The sequence below is a fragment of the Hypomesus transpacificus genome, chromosome 23 (assembly GCF_021917145.1).
Source record: "Hypomesus transpacificus isolate Combined female chromosome 23, fHypTra1, whole genome shotgun sequence".
NCBI classification, from domain to species: Eukaryota; Metazoa; Chordata; class Actinopteri; order Osmeriformes; family Osmeridae; genus Hypomesus; species Hypomesus transpacificus.
Genome location: NC_061082.1, coordinates 9,455,675 through 9,482,317, shown reverse-complemented (window position 1 = coordinate 9,482,317; position 26,643 = coordinate 9,455,675). Strand labels below are relative to the sequence as shown.

At 43.8% G+C, this 26,643-nt stretch overlaps 1 protein-coding gene across 1 annotated transcript in view; it reads left to right on the top strand.

Moving 5' to 3' along the window:
• The first annotated feature begins 6,313 nt into the window (after nt 1-6,313).
• LOC124485087 (E3 ubiquitin-protein ligase RSP5-like) overlaps nt 6,314-26,643 on the top strand; it is a 37,985-nt gene continuing 17,655 nt past the window's right edge. The window contains exon 1 of the mRNA XM_047046403.1: nt 6,314-6,331. The gene's annotated coding sequence lies outside the window, so the exon portion shown is untranslated. The remainder of the gene's footprint in view (nt 6,332-26,643) is intronic.

The window sequence follows — 26,643 nt, the reverse complement described above, 5'->3', positions numbered from 1 at the left end:
GGGTTTTGGTTTATTTGTTTGAGGTTCACTTGCAGCGAACCTCTTGGGGAGGGAGGTGTGACGCCCACCTGTGCCCCTTCAGGCTTCACCCTGCCAGTGCACGGGTAGGCGGAGCCTGAGCCTAAAGTGCTTTATTGTCTACACCTGTATTTAGGGTGGGGCTATAAAAGGGTTCTTTCTTTCTCTCACTCTCTCTCTCTCCTTAGGCGCTATGGTTTGATATTCTCCCTCACACTCACACTTTGACCTTGGTATCCTAAACATATTGATGCATTCATTCACCCACTCATGCACAACATCGAACATTACCTTTTTCATACCCCTATCTTGTTGCTTATCGCTGTTGTTGGTAAATAAATACTTATCATTTGATTTGAAGCTACCTTGTGTCGTGTCCCTCATTATGCAACGGTAACCCTTCACGAGTCTGCCGTTACACATCTTTCTCCGCCGCCATTACTGAACTACTCAAACTAGTGCACGACATTAACGTCATCGTTCTCAGCCACTCCCTCTGTTCGCTGATTGGACCTACAAAAAATGTGTTTCTGAAAACCGACTTCAAAGTCAAACTCCCAGACCTAGTATAGAAGCAAAATCCAATTTGAGCGGAAGTACGTAGGAGGGCAGAGCCAGGCTAGGAATCATCTCACCTCCGAACATTTTTAACGACCCCCCGAAACCCTTTGGGGATCGCGACCCCCCACTTTGAGAACCGCTGTACTATTTCACTGAAGCATTAACATCATGACATTAGCCTCTGTGGCCCGGGCAGCACATACTACAGTGGTCTATGATGCATCTGTTTTCAATCGTTAAAATAAACATTCCTCACAAATACATTTTTGTTGTAGGCTTTATTATGACATTACATTACAAGTAAACGATTTGTTGGTGAAATTATTACCTGTGGTTTCAAACCAGTGTTGCTCACTGCAATGCTGTAGCCTACGCGAGACACACTACAAAAACATATACACTGTTTAGGAAGTCAAACGGCGACAGAACATGTTCGGCCCTCCCCTTACTAAAATCAAGTCTTTCAATAGGTGAAACTATCCGACTACTAACCTGAACTTCATTGCCACAGCCTAAACTTTGTCAATCTGTTCATGAAAATAATTTATTTCAGCCTAATACGTACAACGGAACGTGAAATAAAATTCAACCAACGCAATCGCTACCAAGAGGAACACAGCAGTAGTCTAGTACTGTACTGTAGTAAAATTTACCGGGGCAGCTTCTCCACACAGGCAGGGATGGATTAACCAACGGCCTACCGGGCCCAGGCCCAGGGGCCCATGAGCTCAGGGGGCCCATAAATTCAAGTTCAAGTCTTTTGTTGTCAGGTACACAGAACAACACAAGGTTAGACTGGGCACTGAAATTCTTAAGACAAGACAACGCAAGCACCTGGCATAACATAACATATAAGTACACGGAACACAATTTACATCAATGCTGAGCTTAAAAAAGTGAAACTTCCTACATATACAGATAGCAATAAATATCGACTATACCAACCCTAATACTAAAACTTCCTAAATTACAGATAACAATAGATAGTACACTATACTAACCCTAAATGCACAAGAAACCTGTTCCAACCCTATAACCTATTCTAACCGAAGTGGAGTACAGTACAATAGTGCAATGTCAATGACCATACAGGAGCCTGTTGGTGAGGTACAGTAGTGCAAGTTACTGATAGAGCAACCAGTAGCTGAAAGTGACAGTGTATAAGTGACTAGGGTGCAGAAAAACAATGTCCAAATCAGTGTCCCTTCAGAAGCCTGATGGCCCTTGGGTAGAAACTGTTGTCCAGTCTGCGTGTGCGCGACCGGATGCTGCGGTAACGCCTGCCAGAAGGCAACGGGGTAAAGAGACTGAAGGATGGGTGGGAACAGTCTCTTAGAATCCTGCCTGCTTTCCTTAGGCAACGTGTGTGGTAGGTGTCCTGTAGGGCTGGGAGCTTCCTGCCAATGATGAACTCAGCAGAACGGACCACATTTCGTAGGGCCTTGCGGTCCCTGTCTGTGCAGCTCCCATACCACACTGTAATACAACCAGTCAGAATGCTCTCTATAGTGCATCTGTAAAAGTTAGTGACATACCAAACTTCTTCAGTCTCCTCAGGAAGAAGAAGCGCTTACGGGCCGCTTTGACCACTTTGTCCGTGTGAACAGACCAGGTGAGGTCATTGCTGATGTTCACCCCGAGGAACTTGAAGCAGCTGACCTTCTCCACTTCCGATCCATTGATGAGTAGGGGTGCATGCTCCTCCTCCTGCCGCCTCCTATAGTCCACAATCATCTCCTTGGTCTTGCTGATGTTAAGAGAGAGGTTATTGTCCTGACACCATGATGTCAGGGTGTCAACCTCCTCTCTGTAGGCTGACTCGTCACTGTCGGAGATGAGGCCCACGATGGTTGTGTCGTCAGCAAACTTGACAAGGAGGTTGGAGCTGTGCGTTGCCACACAGTTGTGGGTGAACAAGGAGAACAGGAGAGGGCTGAGCACACAGCCCTGGGGGGTGCCTGTGTTGGTGATCAGAACGGATGAGGTGCGGTCACCGATTCTCACCACCTGTGGCCTCCCCGTCAGGAAGTGGAAGATCCACTTGCAGAGGGAGGTGCTCAGTCCCAGGTCCACAAGCTTGGAGACCAGTCTGGAGGGGATGATGGTGTTGAATGCAGAGCCATAACCCAGAGCCTCGGCGTATCGTCGCTGTTATTAACTTGATGTACTAGGGTATTGATATGATGATATGCGCCGTAGCCGGTATATGCTAGCCTTAAGTCATTAATGTCTTTAACAGGGCCCCAAAGGTCCTACCGATTAAAATAAAAAATAGCCTAAACATTCACTTTGAAGATGTCACAAGAAAGAAACCTTCATGATACCTTTCAAGTGAGTGTTTATCCCCTCAGTTTATCTATAGGACTTTAGAGGGGAAGTGCAAAACAATAGCATTAGAGCTGTGTCTAAGCACCCCCAACACACTATTTATTGAAGATATAATATTGTTAAGCCTATGATGGTAATTTTTCAAGAAAGAGAGAGGGTTGTGTGGGCTACAAATGTACACTGTAGCAGTGTTTCCCACACATAGACTAATTTGTGGCGGTGCGCCACAGAATCAACACCGGCCGCCACATATTGCGTTTCGTGAAAAAATGTTTTTATCGCTATTTAGGTTAAAACACGCAGCGTAATCGTTCAGCTGCATTTCCTTTCCCCTGCCCTCCCTCCGTCTCTCTGTCACTCATGCGTCTTTCTCACATATGCACAGTCACAACGTCAGCACACGTTAGCAACAATGCATACATACGCCGTTCTAGTAAGACCGACAGCTATATCAGCGAGCTTTCAGCATTAGTGCCGTAGCTAAAAGTCGAGGAAAGTTGAGGCTACTTTTCGCTAGGTACCTTACTCGAAGGTTCCCCTTCGTTCTTTTGGTGAGAAGTCTCAGGAGCTAGTTACTTACCCGGCGTCCTGGAGCCGACCAGTTAAATAGTTGTTTAGCACTAGCGTGGCTACATGCATAATGCAGAAATGATATATTAGTTGTTGTTAATTTTGTGAAGGTGTGAATCATTTAGACAACCACCACCCCCTCCCCGCCACAACTAGATTTCTAATCTGTGGGAAACACTGCTGTAGTCTATGGTTACAACTATCAAATATTTTTGTAATATAAACGTTGTTTATTTTGTTGATTACTCAAGTACTTTTGTGTTTTTAAACAACAATATCAATATTATTCCTGACAAAAAAAAGAAATTGTTTTGCAAAGAGAAATGTTAGTTTTTTTTGCGGTGAAGGGGGGGCCCTTGACACATCCAGGCCTAGGGGCCCATGGTTTCTTAATCCGTCCATGCACACAGGGATATATCGCATTTTGCGCTATTACTGACAATGATCGCTACCAGTGAGCTTTTTATGAATGAGCTATTTTCCACTAAATAAATGTCAAGCTTATTTACGTTTTTGGGGGCATATTTTCAGTTAGCAGATGGTACTGTTTGAATCGCGATTCCATCTTCTACTGCCGGTAACGTCGTAGAATAATTTTCAAAGGGGGTTCTTTACTCATGAATGAATGCAATATGAGTAGGTTAAATGCCTGAAAATATCACGAGAAGGGAAAACTTATAAGGACATTTAAATCATAGAGATTAGGTCAATTTTTACACCGGTCAGCCAAATAATAATAATAATAATTCATTTTATTTGAGGGCGCCTTTCAAAGCACCCAAGGTCACCTTACAGGGCATAGTTAAAAAAACAAAATCAACAATGATAAAAAAGAAGAACAAGACACATTAAAACAATTTACACAGGGGTGGTGAGATGTGTGATAGACAATGAATTATATGGAATATGACAGTTTGAAAAGATGGGTTTTTAGATGGGTCTTGAATGTGGAAAGAGTGTCGGAGTTACGAATGACAGGTGTGAGGAATGTATTCGTTGATTCAGCTATGAGGATGCCTCTTGCAGGGGAAATGAGAAGACATCATATTTCATTCTACACTACACTACTTATCAATCAGAAAACATAAGAATACGCTCACACGTCGAATTGATAGGCTCCCAATTTGATAGGAGCTCTGAAAAAAAAGCAGTTCTGAGCAGCAAAAAAAAAGATGCAAAAAGTGTTTTTGAGTTAATGTAATGTTGTTTCCCATTTGGGGGAGCGTGTCTTCGTATTGGGGGGAGGTGAGCAAGTCATCCTATTTGGTGGGAGTTGACTCGTATTTGGGGGGAGTGTTTTCATTTGGGGGACGTACTCATATTAGGGGGTGTCATTTGCACTTCAGGGCCACCGTACAGTTCAGTTCCACTTTAACCCCTGTAAGCTTGACTATATGATTCACCCAACACAGATAAGGTCAGACATCTTTTATGTTCTCTCCAGTAAGAGAGAGTGGTCAGCCCAGGTCACCTTGTTTACATATGCCTTGTGTTACCCAAAGTTCAGTTTTGGGGGTAGGCTTCTCTCTACACAAAAGGAATGCTGAACACAGAATCATTCTTATACAGGATAACAGTTACATCTTCAATTTTTCCAACATGTGTACACCTCGGTGCTCTGTTTTACTTAAAGAGTGAGTTTTTGATTTACATACTCTCGCAAAGTGTTTGAGTTTATGGCACAGTTTTCCCTTTGCTGGGCATTCAGATGTTTTGTTGTGATGCCCTCCACACGCGCTGCATGCTTTGTAGGTATGCTTTGTAGACTCTTGGCATAATTAGAGAGATCATCAGAAATTGCTTCTACGTGACAGAATAGATGATGCGGATGTCGAACAAGAACTCCAGAGATGACAGAGAATTTCAATTGTGATCTGAGAAATTTAAGTACCAAAGCCACTGAGAAGAACTGTCATCACTATCATCAACGTGGGCACTGTGCCCTATCTATAATTCCAGAATTCTGTGTGTGTGTGACACCAATTTTATCCCGGGCACTGTGCACTATCTAGTAATCTGTATTTGTTTCACTGGCTTCTTAATCCCCGACTGCATTACGGGCACTGTGCACTAGTGTCAATCTAATAAGGCAGATATTTGTGGTAACGTAGTTCCCATAACACCTCCAGGATGCTTGCCAACATTTGTTTGATTGGCTCAGAGCTTAGACCAAGCACATGCGGACAGCTGTTTTACCTGAGCACTAAACAACGCTGACAACAGTTCTGATATAAAACTGCTAACTACATTGACTTTTCTGCCTTGCTATGAACAAAATTACTTTTATTATGTGCTAAGGTAAGAAATATGTATTTTCCTGGCATTTGAAACTGTTTTGACACATCCCTCCAAGCACACGTAGCCTACATTCTAATTAAAGAATGCTGCAGTGGGGGAAAAAAGAGCAGATGTTTACCTAGGATAGGCAAGCGCAGAGAACTGGCGCTTGCCTATCCTAGCCTGAGCTTCTTTCATGTGGGTGCTTTCACATCTTCCCTTAAACTCTGGGTTGCCAGGCAAGATAGACATTACAACAACACAGTTTGCTATTATGGTTTGCCTCACAGACTCTCACGGAAAAATGATTATTTTTAACTCACCACCTACAGATAGGTAGTACTTACCTGTATGTAGGTAGGTACAGTATGCATTCCAAAGCAAGAAAGAGTAGAGGGGTTTCTGGCCAGCATTCTAGTCTTTACATCCATAACATATTCATCCCCCAGGTATGAGGACACCATTACAGCGGTTCCTCCGACACAGGCCCACAGATTCACACCCAACACACTGGCATGAAGTCAGACAGGATGTGAATGGGGTGAGCCATCCTCAGAGCCTGTTTGCCCTCCACTTGGTGAGAAGTCAGTCTATGTCACCACTCCTTATCCGTCACTCTCCCATCGAGATGGATGGGTTGGCGAGGGACTCACGGATAGCTGGAACTTGTCCAGATTAATTATAAGATTTTTGCAGGGCAGGCGGGGAAGCAGCATTTCTTCCTATCTGACAGGAGGGCCGTGGCGGCGGTATATTTATCAGGGAATCTGAGGCAACAGCAGTGGTGAATGATTTATTGAGGATAATTTCAGACCTCTACCTGCTAAATCTGTATACAACATTGATCAATCTGGAACAGCCTTTACAAATGGCAGCCATTTGCAAAAATGACAGATCATTACAATCAAGGCACTGGCTACTAATATGGATCAATGCATACAGGTAGTCTCTGATAGATTCTCAGCAGTGTTGATTTTCCATATGTTAGGAAGACAAGAATGCACACACAGACACACTCACTCTCACACACACAGTGGTGAGGGTTAATGGCAGTCATAAGTACGGATCGGGCGTTGAGGGAAAAGACACAACAACACTAACAAGGAAGCTCTGTGGACTTTTGAATAAATCGTTTGAGTGGACATGGAAATGTCAACATGTTTTATTGATCCACTTATTGCCTCAAGGTTGAGTGCCTCTGGCTCTTCAATGGCATAGTGTTTGATGGTAGCAGAGAATATGGAGGAGGTGAGCAGAGTTGTGTGGAAAGAGTAGCACTCTTTTTAGATAGTGAAATTTGTCATTTTTAATAGGGTCTCTACAACCCTGCTATTGAAGAGCTACCCTCCTGGGTAGGTTTTCCCTCCAACTTTAGATTGCATACTTGATTGTAATTATGAGGTAGTTGAGTGTGGAATCTGATACAACTGGGGTTGGAGCAAAAACCTACAGGGAAGCATGTCTCCAGAAATAGCTTTTGACCTCTGTTCTAGAATATGTATCTTTCCCTCTATGTGTATGGGGGAAGATCTGGTTCAGTTCCTCTACCACCCAGACCGCTGAGCTATGGTTGGCTTAAAACATGGAGGGGTGTAGGCTACAGAGAGGGCCCCCTCTGCCCTCCTGTGATTCTCAGAGTGGTTCTCCCCTGACCCCAGTGATGATCATGGGGAAAACACTGGCAGCTGAGCTGTCCAAAATCAAATAGCTCTGACATGAAGACTTCCCGTTGAAAAGGGAAAAACAAGCAATCAGCAGAGATGACTGAAGATAGATAAGACAGCTCTGAGAGGCTGGCAGTCACCTCTCACACACAGAGCAGCCAGAGCCCTCCCAGACAGAGGGTTATTCATCGAGACTGACCCTTACAAAGGAAGGTAATGAATGGTCCTTACAAACCTTTGAGAATATCTAAAAAATACTGGAGCGAGATCACACCCATGTGTGCACACACACAGAGACAGTGAGTGCACACAAACACACACATGCAGAAAGGTTATTGTTATGCCCAGAAGACTGACCAGGCTTTTATCTGTGGTTTGTGCTTCAATTGAACCAGGAGAATCAGAGAGATATGTTTCTCTGGACACAGAATCTCATTTTGGGAGGCTTGAAGAACACACACACACTCAGAGCTAAATTGGCTGCCAGAAGGCTGGGTCTGTATCCTCCAGATCCAGATTAAGATAGAGGCGATGAGGACAGCTCTGTCAATTTGTACCCAATACCCCAGGACAGAGCGATCTCAGTAAAACTGTAACCAATTATTAGAGAGGAGTACAAATACAAAGAGGAAGAAGGGGTGGAGAAAGGGAAGAAAGAGGAGGAAGATGAGAAGGGGGAAGCGAGGGAGGAGGGAATTGGTGGCAAACTAAACAGGTTTGTTTATTACAGATAGTCCCATTCAATGAACTTGTCAGGAGAATATTCCATGTAATTCAGATAAATGCCTTCACAGACCCTCCATCTGCAGTCTTCATATGCTTATCCACCATTTTCAGACTTCATTGTGGTCTGTGAATGGAAAGACACAAAGACAAGTTAGAGCCTGAGAAATGGTTTACACACAAACAGCTGATATGAAGACTGGCATTGCAATTTAGAGGCTTTCCTAACCGTTGACTAACAAGGCCCACTAAGAATACTGCCAAATGGTTTTTGCTGACATTAGAGAAAACAATCTTCTATTTACTTTGATTTGTGAGACACCATTTACCTGACAAACCACCTGTGCCAACTCGGATTAATGACTAAATTCCTGCCATTTTCTGTCTTGTAGGTAAATAAAGGTTGTAAATTATCATGGCCATGGATGTCATTATAGCAGGGTCTATGTTCCCCTCGGGTAGCAGACGTAAATGAGACAACTTTATCTCAATGGTTGCTGTTAACCTGAACCATGTAAGGAAATCCACATAAAAAGAGGTCTTGGATCAAGTTGGAGAGATCAAAAGTCGAAGATTGCTCTGACATGTCCCTGCAGTTATTCCAGACCTGTCAAGCCTTCAGACAAAGCTGATTGAAAACAACTAGAACTGGGCAAAATACCCCAAAAGTGCATTGCATTCGGCCACCCCAGCATTCCTTTTGTCCACTGTCCCTTTTGTAGCCATATTTCATGGACAGGGGGATTTGTATCCAAAAGTGAGGACTCAGAGGAGTCACAGATTCACTGCAACCTGACTTCAAGCTCATTGTTTTACACTGCTTAGTGCTCTGTAATTTATACACATATACACACACACAAGTAAGAGCTGAGAGAGCTTCATGTTGTATCCTGAATGAACACATTAGATTTTCATAACTTGAGTTCTTGACTGACAGTACTACTAATCAATACTGTCCCAACCCTGAGCAGCTGTTTAGTGAGCATTTAGTCACCCCTGATTCAGTAATGTGTCAGAATCAGAATCAGAATGGGATTTATTCGCCATGAAAGTTTGCACAGACAAGGAATTTACTTTGGCAGGAAGGTGCATTCAATAAACATATAGGAACCTAAAATTTAAATATGTGGACTATCTATACTAAGGTTACATAGTACTGCTAGTTTATGTACCCTAAGTGGAATTAGAATGAAATAAAATGTACAATAAAATCTAATCTAAGTTGTCATAAAATAACATTTTATATAAGTTACGACTTACAATATAAAAATACAAAAAATACAAATATTATAAAAAAAATTAAATGTGCAAGATACAATTGTGTGATGTAATGTGTTTTAAGTCATTAGAGTCAGTGTGGACCCTTGGCCTTGTTGAAGAGGCCAACAGCGGAAGGGAAGAAACTGTTTTTGTGGCGTGAGGTATTGGTCCTGATGGACCGCAGCTTTCTGCCGGAGGGGAGTGACTGAAACAGGGAGTGTCCAGGGTGGGAGGAGTCAGCCACAATCTTCTTCGCTCGCCTCAGGGTCCTCGGGGTGTGCAGGTCCTTGAGGGAAGGCAGATTGCAGCCCATCACTTTCTCCGCAGTGTGGATGATACGCTGCAGCCTGCTCTTGGCAGTGGCAACAGCGTACCAGATGATGATGGAGGAGGTGAGGATGGACTCAATGATGGCTGTGTAGAAGTGCACCATCATTGTCTTTGGCAGGTTGAATTTCTTCAGCTGCCGCAGGAAGTACATCCTTTGTTGTGCTTTTTTGGTGAGGGAGCTGATGTTCAGTTCCCACTTGAGGTCCTGGGAGAGGATAGTGCCCAGGAAGCGGAAGGACTCCACAGTGTTGACTGGGGAGTCACACAGGGTGATGGGGGTGAGTGGGGCTGTGTTCTTCCTGAAGTCCACAACCATCTCCACTGTCTTGGCACGCACTGCCATACAGGTAACGCACTGCTTCCTGTCAGACAGGAAGTTTGTGATCCATCTGCAGGTGGAGTCAGGCACGTTCAGCTGGGAGAGCTTGTCCTGAAGCAGGACTGGGATGATGGTATTGAAGGCAGAGCTGAAGTCCACAAACAGGATCCTGGCGTAGGATGCTGGGGAGTCCAGGTACTGTAGAGTGAAGTGGAAGGCCATGTTAACTGCACCGTCCAAAGACCTGTTGGCTCTGTAGGCAAACTGCAGGGGGTCCAGTAGAGGGTCTGTGATGGATTTAAGGTGAGCCAGCACCAGGCGCTCAAAATACTTCATTACCACAGAGGTCAGGGCGATGGGTCTGTAGTCATTATGTCCAGTTGGCCTGGGCTTTTTGGGCACAGGGATGATGCTGGAGGACTTGAGGCAGGCTGGCACATGGTCAGCACAGTTCTTGAGGGTGGCAGGGGAGACAGCGTCTGGCCCAGCTGCTTTGCGTGGGTTCTGCCTCTTGAAAAGTCTGTTAACTTCACTCTCCGGAATGGAGAGTGTTGTCACTGAGTTGGTGGGGAGCGGGGGGGAGGGAAGGGATAGTTCACGGCAGTCCAATTGTCTTTCAAAACGACAGTAGAACTCGTTCAGGTCGTTGGCCAGATGAGTCGTTAGTGGAGTGGGGGGCTCTGGGCTTGTAGTTGGTGACCTGCCTGAGCCCTCTCCAGACAGAAGCAGAGTCGTTAGCAGAGAACTGGCGCTTCAGCCTCTCTGAGTACAGTCGTTTAGCCTCTCTCACCGCCTTGCTAAACCTGTTCTTCAACTCCTTGAACCTGTCCTTGTCCCCACTCCTAAACGCTGCCTCTTTGTCTAGCCTCAGACTTCTGACTTTAGCTGTAAACCAGGGTTTGTCGTTGTTGTAGCTCACCCTGGTGCATGTTGGTATCCAGCAGTCCTCACAGAAGCTGATGTATGATGTCACAGCCTCCGTGAGCTCATCCAGACTATTGGAGGCAGTCATGAATTTATCCCAGTCAGTTTAGTCCAAGCACGCCCGCAGATCCTCCATAGCCTCACTGGTCCACTGTTTCGATGTCCTCACTGCAGGCTTACAGTGCTTTAGCTTCTGCCTGTATGCAGGATTCAGGTGGACCATGGCGTGGTCTGAGTGACCCAGTGCTGCTCGGGGAACCGCATGGTATGCTTTACTGATAGTAAAGTAGCAGTGATCCAAAGTGTTCCCTTCTCTGGTAGGGCATTTGATGAGTTGTCTGTATTTGGGGATTTCTGGAGTGAGACTGCCTTTGTTAAAGTCGCCTATTAGTAGACACAGCTATTTTTGTCTTCCATAATGGCGTCCCCATTCATTTCTATAAAAACTGCTCAGTGGCGCAGTGAGGCAAGCGAGAGCGCGAAATGGACAGCACCATCTTTCCAGTTCCGGCTCGTCCGGTCTTGCGCAGAACAGGGGCTCAACTTTTTCTTAGCTCCGAGCCTCTTTTTATGAGCTAAATAGTAACATCACAAGTACGGTATATGACAATAACAACAATACTATACAAATAAAAAATAAAAGAAATAAACGAAAGACCAGGGGGGTATTCCAGGTAGCGGGTTTAGTGAAAACTTTGAGTTGTTTAACCCTGAAAAGAGGCATAATCCGAGTTCCACGTTCCAGAAAGAGAGGTAACGAAATTTTTGGTAAGTTTCCATGGTAACTTACTCGTGAATCTAACCTGCTCGCTAGCAGGTTTTCCATGCCAAACTCTGCGTTTCAACCGATCCCCTCCCACTTTAAGAGCCCGATAGCTTTGGCAGACACGGCATATCATTTCCTGGTTCAGCCGAGCGATCTGAATAAAATTTAATTTGCTTAGTTATACGCTGGGAGACGATTTTAAGATTGCGATTTGATGTGCTTTAATTCCCTGATGAATACCTAATTTAGCGTTACTGTTACCCGTCACAATCTGTAATTAATTTTAACAACATTCTCAGCCCTTGGGCCTTCGTAGCTAGTGTTACATGCCGTGGACATGCACTCAGAATTGACCAAATGCTTTTGGGCACTGAAATACATACAAATAATTGAAATTGTATTTGGTCTTCTTCATTGCCTACAAATAGAAATCACAATGAGTAGCCTAGCCTATTTCTATCGGCTATTGTTCCTACAATTTACATGATTCATATGATTCCTACAATTTACATGATGTACCATCCAGAAACTGGTGTTTCAGCAAATCTATTTCAACATTGTAGTGGGTCAATATTGGCCAAACAACCTAAAATAATTCCCCTATGGTTTGAAGGAAGATGGGAAACTGAACAGTGTATTAACATTAACCAAATAATGCCAATACCAATGGAATTAGTTATTTGACTATTTAGATTTTTGGGTTAAATCAGAGCAAGAATGGTCAAATGAAGGTTAAATCATTTTTATCATATTGCAAATGAATGATATCAATGAAGGTTAACTCTTATACCTACTCTACCATGATTATTGTAAACCAGAGAAAGAAAGCAAGAGTGAGGAGGACAAGCTAGAGCTGAGGAGAACGTCTCAGGAGATCAATAATCCACAGAACAATGCTTCACAATTCTTTAAGAACAACTACAATCACAGCAGAATCTTGACCCTTACTTATCAACATGACTTGTGTGACTCAGCCTGACTCTGAGCTTTGTCAACAAATGAGGGAGACGGACGAGGGATGACCAAAATGACAGTTATTTATTATAACTCTGTTACGGACCTATCTAGGGGGAAGGCCGTAACACTACCCAATGAGCCTACACACAAGGACCGAGGACACACTGGGGTGCAAGTAAACAAGTGATTTAATCGTAACACAAAAACACAAAAAGGGAAAACACAGCCGACAGGGTACAGTGGAACTACGAGCGGTGCCAAAGGAAAGTAATCAACAAAAGAGTCCTATTCTACCTAACAAAAGACATCCCTACTCTAACAAAACAGACATGGGTGGCACCCGCTCCTTACCTAAGGTGTTTAACAAGGGTTAGCTACGTGATGGGATGTAGGCCCATGGGCAGCTTACCTGTTCCAAAGCCCCTGTACGACTGAACTAATAATAAAACAACGAAAAGCACGATACCAAGTACCGGCGATAACTTGACAAACAAACAGGTAGGAAAACAACGGATAACACTGACCGCGAGCAAAATGCACAAACACATACAAAGGCCGACAAGAAAACACACAGGGCTAGAGGCTGCTGAACATTACACAGAACCGGGTTTAAATGTGGACGGACAGACAGGTGATTGGTGGAGTGTAGTGCGTTGGCGGCGGGGGAGTGGTGACGGCAGCCAATCCTGGACGGAGATGGATGGGCGGAGGTGCACTGGTGACGGAGAGGCAGCCAATCACAGACGGGCAACGAAAACGAGGGGGAAACTGAAGGGAAAAACAAGCACACAATACAGAGCACACATACCAGTAGGGCGAGGGACGTAACACACTAAGTTAACGAATAGCCAAAGTCAATATCCAAGTGAAAAACAGCCGTCTGCAACCGGAAAAGGGCCTCCCCCCAAACTGGAAGAGTAGTCTTGGGCTGTGTCTACTACCGCGCACTTTATGAAGTACACTGCAATACAGTGCCCTGCAAAACAGTGCACTTACATATTCAGTGCACTCCGTCGCTGATAAGTGCTGTCTCAAATGGAACACTTACGTTAAACACTTGGTGGAAGTGACGGACGCAAATCTGCTCGCCACACCCGCAAAACCTGCCAAAATGAACACGCTTCTCCACTCAAGTGGAAAAAGCTGCCGAAAGGGCTCCTCCTTTTCCGCTACGCAGCCAAGATGGTGCCCGTTTAGGGTGAGTAGTGTCCATCGTTGTACACTGTTTTTTTGGACCGTTTGCAGTGCGCCATCCGGATACTTTTAGCGCACTGAATTCTTCTGGCTTTGTGAGTGAAGCGCCCTAAGCACTGAAAGTCAGTGCTCGAAGTGCACAAGTGCGCGGTAGTAGACACAGCTTGGATATCCTCAGACCGGGCACAGGTGTGGCTCATCAGGCCTGATGACTCATCACTCCACAGGACACCTGAAAGACAACCAGCAATAACGAGAGAAGACACTTAGTGGAGTGGAGGGTCATCACACCCCCACCCATAAAAAAACGTTCCCACCTGGAACCGCCAACCTTAGTCAACCCCGCCACCTAGTAACTCCGGTTCCCAGAGAGACGCTTTTGGAAAGCAGAGAGACAAGGCATCTGCCACAACATTTTCAGAGCCTTTGATGTAACGAATGTCCAAACAGTAGGCTTGCAAAAACAAAATCCAACCCATCAACCTGCGGTTTGGACAAAGCACCGAGGGCACTGAGGGTTTTAAATTCCTGTCCCAATGGTATTTTGTCTTCCAATTTGCACTGCAATACTGGAGCAATGTCTTTGTCCTCTTGTTGTGCTTGTTTGATCTCAGCAATTGACAATGTTTGTGTGTCTGCATTAGCTGTTGAACATTGCAGAGAGGTAAGCACTGAACAAACCCACGGTGAACTGGAGTCTTGAATCTCCACAGCTTGGGTTGTCGCTGTTATGCCATCTGATGTAAGCTCTTCTACACACCGTTCCATTATCCCCTCAACGTTAACAGGCATTCTTGACAGGCTATCGGCATCCACATTATCTTTGCCAGGACGATACCTGATGGTAAAATGTAAGTCTGCTAGCTCTGCTACCCATCTACATCCAGTTGCGTTGAGTTTAGCACTTGACAGGACGTACGTAAGTGGGTTGTTATCCGTAAACACACACAGTGAAAGTTGGTGTGTAGTACAGATAATCTCTAAATTTGTCTGTAATTGCCCATTTTAATGCAAGAAATTCCAACTTTCCTGAGTGGAGATGGTAATTTCGCTCAGCAGCAGTCAACACACGGGAACCGTAGGCTATCACACGGAGTTTGCCATCTTGTTGCTGGTATAAGACTGCTCCGAGGCCTTGATTCGAGGCATCTGTGTGAAGGATGAACGGTTGTGAAAAGTCTGGAAACCCGAGGACTGGAGGCTCAACCAGACAGTCTATCAGCCGCTCCAAAATGCGTTGATGATTCTCAGTCCACTCGATCCACTTGTATGATGGTACTCCTTTCCCCTTTCCTGTGAAACGCCTCCCATTTGTCCTGCTGTGTGGCACATTGATGTTCCCTGTTGTCCCTTTCAGCAAGTCATACAGTGGCCCCGCTATCCGTGAAAAGTCTTGTATGTACTGCCTGTAATAGCTTAATAAGCTGATGATTGCTCGTAGCTCTCCTACGTTGCTTGGTCTCTTATCTTTTAAAGCTCTCACAGCGATGGTGTCAGTTGGGTCAACTTGACTCCCTTCAGCCGAAACAATCCTTCCCAGGTAGCGGACCTTACGTCTGAATAATTCACATTTGCTGGGCTTGAATTTGATTCGGTATTTCCTCAATAACTGGAGCACTTTTCTGACGTGACTGACATGGTCGTTGAATGATTGACTGTACACTAGCGTGTCATCCAGGTAAGGGACGCAGATGTTGTCTCGCACTTCCTCCAGACACTCTTCCACACAGCGTTGGAAGGCCGCTGGTGCATTCATTAGCCCAAATGGAATTCTTATCCATTCGTATAAGCCCCATGGAGTCACGAATGCAGTCAAAGGCCTGCTGTCTTCATCCATAAAACCCTGATGGTAGGCCTTTCCTTGGTCTAATAAGGAAAACCATGAGTGGCCACCAAGACTGTCAAGGATGTCCTGCACGCGAGGAATCGGTTGTCTATCAGGATGAGTCTTCTTGTTTAATTGTCTGTAATCGATGCAAAGACGTAGGCTTCCATATTTCTTTCTTACACAGACAATTGGTGAAGCATAAGGCGAGTTGGATTTCTTTACCCAACCTTGCGCGATAAGATTGTGACATCTCTTTGTACAGGGGCTTCGGTACTGACAGGTAAGTGTGTGCTACTGGTCCCATGTCTTTCAATGAGATGCTCAATTTCAGGTTCTCTATTTGTCCGATGTCATCGTCTGTCTTGAAAAAACAGGAGCACTCTTCTCAAAGCATATTTTGCACCACTTCTCTCTCTAGTTCAGTAAGATGGCTCAGGTCGATTGGTGGATCCCATGAGCTCTCAGTAACTTGTTTGGTATCTGCATTGACTTGCCACACTGAGAGTGGGGGGAAATGATCAGGTTTCTCCAAAATGGTGGCTGGATAAACTGCTTGGATTTGCTGCACTGTGCCCACAACAGTTTTTCCTGATAATTCAATATCGTGATCAGTGGGATTTTGCACATCAAGAATAATGTAAGGTGAAGAACCTCTTCTGATCATAACCAGTCTCACAAAATTTGAGGCCTTCAGTCCATTGTGGGTTTAGGTCAGGCTCGAAGAGAAGTGTAGTGTCTTTCTTCAATGGCCATGTTTATACTTTTCAGTCAATCTGGACAGAGATGTGCTTGGGCACGGTGACTCTCCCTTTTGTTGTTCTCACCATGTAGTCACACAGCTGTTCAGTAGTTACAAGATCTATGAAGGCTGGAACACTTCCTTTCTCGAGAGTGGGAAAAGCTGCCTTTAATGTCTCATGGAACTGCTCTTTTTTTGCACAATCCAGTTACTCTGCAGTACAGATTTGTATTATTTGTTCAATGACATTGTAGCCTAAGATGGGCTGCGAAAGTCCTCCACCTTTCATCACTAACATGGGGACAACAAGTTCGTTGGGGTTAGCGCCTTATGCAGCTAGTCCAAAAGTGACTTCAATAAAACCTATGTAAGGCATATTTTGTCCATTAGCAGCTGTAATTTTCAAATCATCAGATGCATCAAGTAATTCAGAGACATCTTTTACTTTTTCTATTGGACCATGTCTCCTTCTCCATTTTTCATCAACAATACAGACTTGAGAGCCTGTATCCCACAATGCACACGTTTTATGGCCTTGTATGTAGCACTCAACAATGCATCTATTACCTACAAGAGCTACAAGACGAGATTGGCTGTCTTCTTTCTTAGTACAGGTGACATCTGCCTTTTGGTGAGAATGCTGGTTACATTGTTTCTTGTGTTTTGGTGTTCAGCTTGACAGATTTTTGATCAGTAAGTCTTTTTGACAGGATGCACATCGTTTGAGTCTTTGCCCTGCCTCAGCAATGCCACAATGAGAGCAATAATGTTGGGACATTACTCTGTTGTTGGTTACTCCCTGTCCCGTGGGGGTAACCCTCTTTCGTTTAAAGGACTGTCCTTGTTCTGTGTGGTTAGTCTCACTCTGCAACCAGCGAGAAAGTGTTCAGTACTACCACATCTGAAGCAATGGTTGCAATACTCACTTCCACTTCGTTGGCAGCCTCTACATTTTCTCCGGTGTACACGACCTGGCATGGGATCATATCGCTGTGGGGCAAACATTTGCTGATATTGTGCTGTGTCTCCTCTTCGTCCCGGTCCTTGGGGAGGCCAGTAGCTTTGCGGGGGGTACTGAAACTGAGAAGGTGGGGCACATTCCTGCATTACAGGTGCAGTCAGATACTGTGGCTGTGATGAGTTAGGCTGTTGAATTGACTCTCTGATTTGTGCAACTTCAGCGCTTAGATTTTTCAATGTGGCCATGTCAGATCGCATTTCTTTTAGTTCGTTTAACACATCTGACTGGATGTTGATTGGACATTCTGAATACATGTTTTTACCTTTTTAATTGGCAGGTGTGTCAGGAGACTGGACTGATTGCACAGTGGTTAATCGCTGTTGGGCCAGTAATTTTCTGTTTCATTGGCGCAGGCAATGTTGAATTTCTCAAGGAGCAGCTCGTCACTTGTTGTTGTTTGTTGCAGGTACGGCTAGAGATCGCCCCTAATGCTGTCACTTTGTAGGCCTGTTAAGACAGTATGGAGAAACATACTTTGCACAAGGACAGGATCATATCTCAGTCCCGATTCTGCTTCTTGTGATGCAAACAGGATCTTTTGCCTCAAGTCTAAAGCACGTATCAGGAAATGTTGTGGAGTTTCCTTAATACTTTGAACCTCTGATGTGAGCTGCTTGTACAGTTCTGTTGCGCCTTTCTCTTGGTAGTGGGATCTGAGAATCCTCCTCAAGATAGGTAAGGTTGGTTTTGCCCTCCAGATAGCTACGTAGTTGTATACCTGGTGCTATTGCCCTTATAACTGCATCAACTATTTCCATTTCAGGAAACCCCTTACTGATGCCTTATTCGATCTGGTGTGCGAGACTAGAAAAAGTAAGTTTATCCTTCTGCCCTGGCTCACTAATCTGTCACAAAAGAGTGTCCCAATACTCTTTTGGAGCTAGGGGAAGGGCTAAGACTAAAGGGTATACACCCCTTAAAACCAAGTAAGATCGGGAGCTTACTTGAAACCTAGGGCTATGTGAAAACTGCGCGACCGGCAACAATGGCGACCAAATCATCCAGAGAGTCCGATAAATTGATAAAAAAATTATGACAGTCTTGTTTTGTGTTATATACAGTCATGAACATATATATTTGCAACCATTTTCCTAATTGAAACGTTTCTAAAAATCGTTAGTTTGGTACGCTAATGCGACAGTGTTGAATTGCACAACAGTCCCGCATTTCTCTGACTAGCATGTCTACAGTTTTAAGTAAACTCCATTAGCAGCGAATTTCGTGTAATATCAGTGCAAAACACTACTTGCTTTGGAGATATTGATACGTGCTAGACGACGTACCTGTAACCAAGTGGCGTCCCATTTCCTAGGGCTATGTAGCCCTTACCCCTTACTTTCGAGGGCCAAGGGCTAGAGGTAAATTAGGGGTAAGGGGTAAGGGGGAGTATTGGGATTCAGCCTAAGAGACCAATGGTGTGAGAAATGCATTATGCATCTGTGACCAACTAATAACGTACCAATGGCAAAATATCACAAAATGATAGAGTAAATATATAAGTGAAATGTCCGGAAAAAAATTCCAGTCAGACTCCGGGGTCTACTCACGTTTGTTAGAATCTGTCATTCTGAATTCAAATAAACACTTTGCATCATACTTTGCTCCTGTTTCCGTGCTGTTTAAAATGTTGATATTGGCTAAAAACTTAGAATATTATTTCCCCAACAACAGGGAGAGGAGAACCAAACAATGCGCATAGAGCCAACAATCTAACATGGTTTATGCCATCATCAAAACAGGCATAACCTCCCAAACAACAAGTCATTCAGGTAATGGTAATGTCCTATTCACATCTGTGAACAGTATGCAATCTCTAGTAGGATTGAACAATTACAGCCTACTGAAGAAGCTGTGCTTTCACTGAACCCCAACCTAGAATCGTCTAGGTGACCACAATACAATGTGTTTCATGCTTGTAAAGTTTGCATTCATAACATTTGTTATATTGCTTGTATTTAGTTATTTCCCAACATGTGGCAACAGTGCAGTATAATTGTAGTGAGTTTGTTTGATGTGTTTGCTAACTTGGTGGTGCTAATAAGTTACAAATGAACGTAGCCTATTGCTAATGAAGTTTTCATTTATAATGTTGCCTTCTGACTACACTTTTCTGTTTAGCACTGGTGTAGAAGTGCAAGACAGCAGATTAAACATCTTCAGAGCATCAGTGAAGGTTTCCATTTTTTGTGTGGATGCTACACTAACAGAAACTAGCAGACTGTTATAACATGATACAAAAGTGTATTTGTCACTAGCCTATTGATATTGCCCATAATGTTAAGGTTTATCACATGATTTTATACCATTAAATTCACAACTGCAGACAAACTTACAGGGTTAATACTGAAGACGTATTAGATGGTACACAATTGCTGTAAAAGTGCCAAGTCAATGAAGTGAATCACCAAGTACAAGTTCAAGACAAAATCAACGTATTTATTATAGATCTATAAAGTGCAGGTGTCTAATACACTCAGGTTGAGTATCTCAGAAGACTGGACAAAGAATACAGGAATCAGGGCAGTTAAATAGTATCACAATATGGGCAGTTTTACTCACAAGTAAGTAAGTAAGATTTTATTTATATAGCACTTTTCATACAAGAATTGCAGCTCAAAGTGCTTTACATAAAATCAACAAAAACAATAATACAAGTGTTGATCTAACACATATAACAAACCAAACTAGCCGCACTCTGCGGTCTCTCGAATCCGTCTTAGATCCGACCTGCCACTTGCAGTTTCTAATACACAAACATGAAAAGGGGTTAGACAGGACAGGAAGACAAGGTTACATTTCAGCATCAGATTCTCAGTTCGCAGATAGTATTGCCATGGAGACATCCTTGGTCATGACCCAAGACAGAGACGCAATCCACAGGTGTCTGTGGGAGGGGGAAGTGAAGAGACTACAGAGTCTCACTGCAGCGCTCTTCAGGGGAGTTGTTGTTCCAGTAACGGCCTTGGCCAAGGCCTGAGCTGGTTACGGGGCCGAAAGCAGATAAGATTGGGGTAGTTGTTTGGTCGAGTAGGCGCCTTCAATTCCACGTGTACTCATCATAATGGCCTTTGAGTCGCTTCACTTTCCTTTGCAGAGCCGCTAGCTTCTCCATGATGTTAGCCAAATTGCGTTCAACGCGTTGTAAGTCACAGTCTGAATGCCACTAGCTCTGCCCACCGCATCAATCATGTCGGGCAGCCTTACGGGGCTTTTGACAGCTGCAGCCGTTTCTTTAATTTTCCGATATACCAGGCCAGCACCCAATCCAATCAGCAGAAAGCCTGTAATCATGGTTCCGAATAGAAAGATGTCTTCAACGTCCTCCACGGAAAGGATTATGTTCTCATAAGCTTAATATAGCAGGGTATAGATCAAACGTTGTTTATTATATTCAGAGCATTCCAAACAGTATAAAAGTAATAAAATAATCATTATCTTTAATTATTGTTAACTGATCAGTGGTTAAGGACAGACCTCTCTCAGACACAGTAGCCTAGGGTTGTAGGGTCAGAGGTTACGCCTCTAAAACAAAATGTAAGGCAGTATCAAAAATAGGAAAAGATCAAAGTTAATAACATGTAGACTACATATTAATTTATTTTCAGTCTTTAACAAGCAGTGTTTTGGCTACACAAAGGAAAGAATGAAAGTGACAAAAAAGAAAATATTCTCAAAAAGATATTATGATATTATCCACTACCTGTCTTGTCCGTCTGAAAGTTGTTAAATTGAATAGGCTGAACATCAACATGTAATATCAAGTATAGCCTAGAATTGCCAAACAAATTAGCTTTCATTTTTACGTATGCCTACTTGGACCGTGTCCTGACAATAAATAAAGAACATTAGGCTAAATGTTTTACCAGGATTACTGGCTAGAAAATTGAATGTTTATCATGTTCGTGTTTATTCCTCTGACTTTGACAACGCGATCAGTCAACCGACTATAAAAATGTTTTTAATGACGGGCTACCCATATAGAACAACTTCTGTCTGATACGTAATGTGTGTGTGGCATCCTTTTGCCAAATAATTAGCCTACATTTTGCGGAGAGATTGAAGGGCTAGACAACAATGTTCTAATGAATCACAGACTAAAGTAATCTTCTGACATTGCCTTTGCTCCGTGCTGAAAGCTCCAAAATGATGAACTGGCAAAAACGTAATAACTATACATTTACTCAAAAACATACATAAAAGAATGGCGACAACGTTATCCACAAGTAGATGCGACAACGTATGCAACTTATCCAGAAGTAGATGTCACACAACAGTCTCCTTAGGCAGGTTCTCCATGTCCCTTTCCGCTCGCCATTTAATCACCCCCCAGCTAGTTGCAGGCGTGCACGAGTCTCGGAGCTAGGGGGGAATTGGCCAAGATGGCGGCTTGAACCAACGCTTTTTATTGATTAACGCACCAAACTTCTGCACCTACGCACCAGACCACAGATTCTGACATTGTGGCTACCCTTTCTGTGCTCATAAACTCTAGACCAAACAAGAAAGACGCCATTGAGGAGATAAGATCAAACACTGATGATTGAGGGTTTAAAGAAAACTGTAGAATTTGCATGTGCTGAAATTAAAGAAGTTGAAGGTAAAGTTACTGTAGGCCTAATTGAAAAAAGGGTGGAAAAGTTGGAACAGAAGACCGATGACTACCATAAACATGTCACTGATATGGAGCAATACACCAGAAGATGGAACTTGAGACTTTATGGAATCCCTGAGGTACCGAACGAAGATGTGCATAGCGAGGCTATCCGCATCTGCCAAGCACTAATGCCCGAAAACAAAGCTAAAGTAGCAGACTGCATTGATACCGTACATTGCTTCGGTAGGAAGAAACTTCAGAATGACCCCAAACTGGATAATGAGCATCATTATCCTCTTCACCGCCAGATTGTACCTAGAGATCCTATATGGAATGCATTCCTCCAGAGCCATGGTCTCCGCTTTGCTGAACATCTCTGCCCAGAGGACATAGAAAGGAGGAGCAGGCTGTGGCCACTCATTAATAAAGCATGAGGAGGGCAAGGCCGCCCACTTTGTCGGCGGTCAAGGTTTTGTCAATGGCTCAGAAATAAACATTTCTTAGAAATCCCATCCTGCTTACTTATATAATGGCAGCTTATCGTCTATGTATGATCAGGTAACTTGATGTTACCTGATCACTGTTAAATATCAGATATTTTTGTTATTCTAAATGTTTTAATGATCAGGTACTTTGTTTACATTCCCAAGAGGAACACTTTCCTGATACAAACTCAGGCATTTATTTTCCAATATGCCTATTTAAAGAGGCATAATAGGTATGTGCTGCTTTACATAGAGCCACTTTGGTTTGGTTCATAAAAGTCATTTATGTTAACTTGTTTTTTTAAGTCTAGTTTACGAAACCCAGTTATCTATAAGCTCTTTTTTCCACAAAAACTGGTGTTGAATGTGCAGAGCTCAGTTCCCTATAGCTCACGTTCACAGTTCCCACAAGTGATTCAATGTTTCTAGCTGTTGAGCTTTTTAGTTTTTACTGTAATGTCTTTGTTTATTGTTTCTCTTAATGCTAGGGAGCTATGAAACAATCTGAAACGCAAGGCCTTGTTTTTATTTGCCAAACAACAACAACAAACAAACTTCTGCTTTTTTCAAGAGTCACATTCAATTCCCTCCGATGTCAATTTTTTGAAATCACAATGGGGCAATGACACTTGGTTTTCCCATGACTCAGAGCGTTCCGCTGGGGTCACAGGACTGAAGAACTCCTTTGGGGGTAAAACTCTACTTGCAGACTATGATCCCTCTGGGCACTTTATTTGACTTATAATAAGTTACAATGACACTACATTTATTACTGTAAACATTTATGGGTACAACACCAAACATGAGAATTATAAATTGTTTGAGTCTATAGAGAGGTCCTTGCTTCACTGGTTATCGAAATTTCGTAATGCCTTATTGCTAATTGGTGGCGATCTTCCGGCATTAGTTAGAGCCCCCGCACTTAGAAACCCCCCACCGGGCCAACCCCGGTGTCTGTCACTTGGGCAGCCCCTCTTATATAAACACCCCTACGGGGCACGGCAAACATGTCTCAACACTACAAACCCACGCTCAAATCCCCCTAGGGCACAGCAAGCATTGGCCACACGGTGCTATCACACCCACACTTCACCACAACGTCACACGTGTTCTCGGGACCGCTGGTGGGGTCTCTCTAATGTACGGGTGCTCAGTTGCTTCCCGCGGTACTCTAGTTCTCCGCTCTATTGCTTTAAAATCGCAACCTAAAACTAATTATGTGCGGCTACATACACAACGAACAAGGGATAGAGATTAGAAGCATATACTCAGCTCTCCGGGGGTTCGGGACCCTCCCCTGGGGTCTGCGCTTTGAGGCCGCTCCAAAAACAGCAGGAGAGTGGACAAGGGTATGCCTATAGCCCCGCTATCTAGGTCACCCTAACCCGCCAGGAACCTCGCCCTGTCCCCCCTCGCTGTCTTCACGTCGGCAGCCCTAAATGGTCTGCGAACACCACCACCCCCTGATTACGTACAGTGTTAACGATTCGCAATGTCCACCACAACGGCTCCCAGACAAACCACTCCCCTACCGACCTTCTCCCCATTTATACCCCTGTCGACACTCCCCTCCACAGGTGCAGCCATTTGCCCAATTATCAGCGCAGTGCTTGACCACTCCCCTAACTAACCCCGTCATTCACTACAGTACATTCTGTTTTCAGTCCACATAACCATATACTGTATACGTCCAATATCTGAAGAAATGTCCAATGTTCTACAGTACATAATTTGAATCCACCACAGTTAACTTGCGTAACAAAGTCCTCAACTGTGTAATGTTCATGACATCAGCAGCACACTGCTGTCTCATGAGTCAAGGAGTGCAAGGTAGCGTGAACTGTTCAAAGTAGGATTAGATTTTTTGTTTTCAAAAAATTAAACTTCCCCCCCCCTACAGTGCTTAACTAGCCATTAGATACGCACACAAATAGGGCCCAAAAAATTACTGACGCAAACTGAATTTACATGTCATCTTCAATGCGCCGTATTCACTCGTAGAGGAACCTGGTTTGTTTTGCTTTTCCCTCCGTTGTACCGAACTCGTACCGAACCGTGATGTCTGAACCGCGGTATGAAGCGAACCGTGACTTCAGTGTTTCGTTCCACCCCTACTTAATAATAGTTTGTTTGAAATCGTTGGGGACTTGGCCAGTTAAATTAGATTCATTAATAATACTAAGTATGGGTGGTCCTTTAATAGGGAGAAGTTCCCTACAAAGTTTGGCAGGGAGGGGATCGAGAAGGCAGCAAGTGGGTTTCGAAGAATCTATCAGCTTGATGAATGCTTCCATAGAAATAGGGTTAAAGTGAGTGAGAGCCTCAACATGCAGCATGCTGGGTATAGAGGAACATTCAGTGTTGATGCCCACTCCTCCAGGACTAGTCTGTAGTTTGTCCCTTATTGCATATATTTTTTGGTTATATACAAGAAATCTAAGAAATCATTGGGAGAGAGATCTGAGCTAACAAAGAGTGTACTTTTCTTTGTGAGTTTTGCAACAGTATCAAATAGGAACTTTGTGTTTGTTCTTACTAATCAATTTAGAGAAATATTCTGATCTGGACCTGGTGAGGACTTGCTTGTACTCCATTTGGCTGTCCTTCCAGGCCAGGCGGAAAACCTCCAATTTAGTGGTACGCCACTTATGTTCTAGTTTTCTAGTGGACCTCTTGAGAGTGCGGGTTTCCTCTGCATACCGTGGAGCCAGTTTCTTGTCTTTTCTTTTCCTTGGTTTGAGTGGGGCAACAGAGTCTAGGGATAGCTGAAGAACCAAATTCAGATCCCTCGTTTTAGCATTTAATGATTTATTTGATGATTTATTTGGGACGTCGAGTGCTTCTTTTGCAGCGGGTAAAAAACTAGCCAGTTCCAGTGCTGTGTTTGGGGTTATGCAGTGGCTGGTAGAAATATTCTGAGTGCCTCCAAGTCTCTGGCAGAGGTCCATTTTGAAAGTAACCAGGCAATGGTCTGATAATATAGGATTGTGGGGGTGGACAATGACGTCACTAATCTTGATTCCCTGTGTGAGAACTAAATTCAATGTATGCGAGTGAAGATGGGTAGGTTTGGAAACCACCTGAGTGAGACCTGTGGAATACATTAGAGCAGTAAAAGCCTTACTTAAAGGATATTTTTGGTCATCCACATGAATGTTACGGGCCGGTGGACCGGTATAGAGTAACTATACAAAATGAGGGAAGGGGGGGCAGGAGTAGTAGCATTATTCCTTTTTAAAATAGTTGGTGGTTTCATGCAAATTATTTAAAGGTTTTTACAGATTTTAGGCTGAGGTTGAAGCTAGCTTCATATATCATAGCAACACCTTTCTTTGATACACTAGGGATGTGTGAGTACGCAAAATCCGGAGACGATGCTTCATTCAGGGGGGAATATTCATCAGGTTTTAGCCAGGTTTCGGTGAGTCCAATCAAGTCCAGGCTGCATTCAGACATCAGATCATTAATCAACCCAGCCCAACATTCCGGAAAGGGTTTTTGGCAGCTATAGACGTAGATAATTCTTCTGCAAAGGTGGCACTGTCATTAAAAAACTTGGTAGGAAGAGCAACGGGGAGCAAGGCTGAATACATATGAAATTGATGTAATTCCTAATAATTGAACGCCGGAATTTGGAAAAAGGTCGGGGGGCCGACACCGTCTCAATGGTAAAAACGACATCAGCACACTGACTACACTACAAGCTAGGCTATCGGGCCCCCAACAGCTCACAACATAACTATCAACAGACCTATCACACTTTCTAAGAGAGTGAGTGTCAGGTCTGCTCTAAAATAGCTTCAATAATCCTAGACAATAGAAATGCACCTCTCCAGCTCGGATGGAGCCCGTCACTTTTCCACAAGCCGGGTTTGGCCCAGAAACGAGACCAGTTATCTACAAATCCTAAACCCTGTTCTGAGCAGAAGCGAGCCAACCAGCATTTAAGAGAGACAAGTCTGCTGTAGATCTCGTCAGTCCCACTAACAGGTGGTGGGCCAGAGACTATTACTCGATGCCGACTCATCTTTTGAGCAAGGTCACATGCCCAAGCTATATTAACCTTTGTGACCTCTGACTGCCTC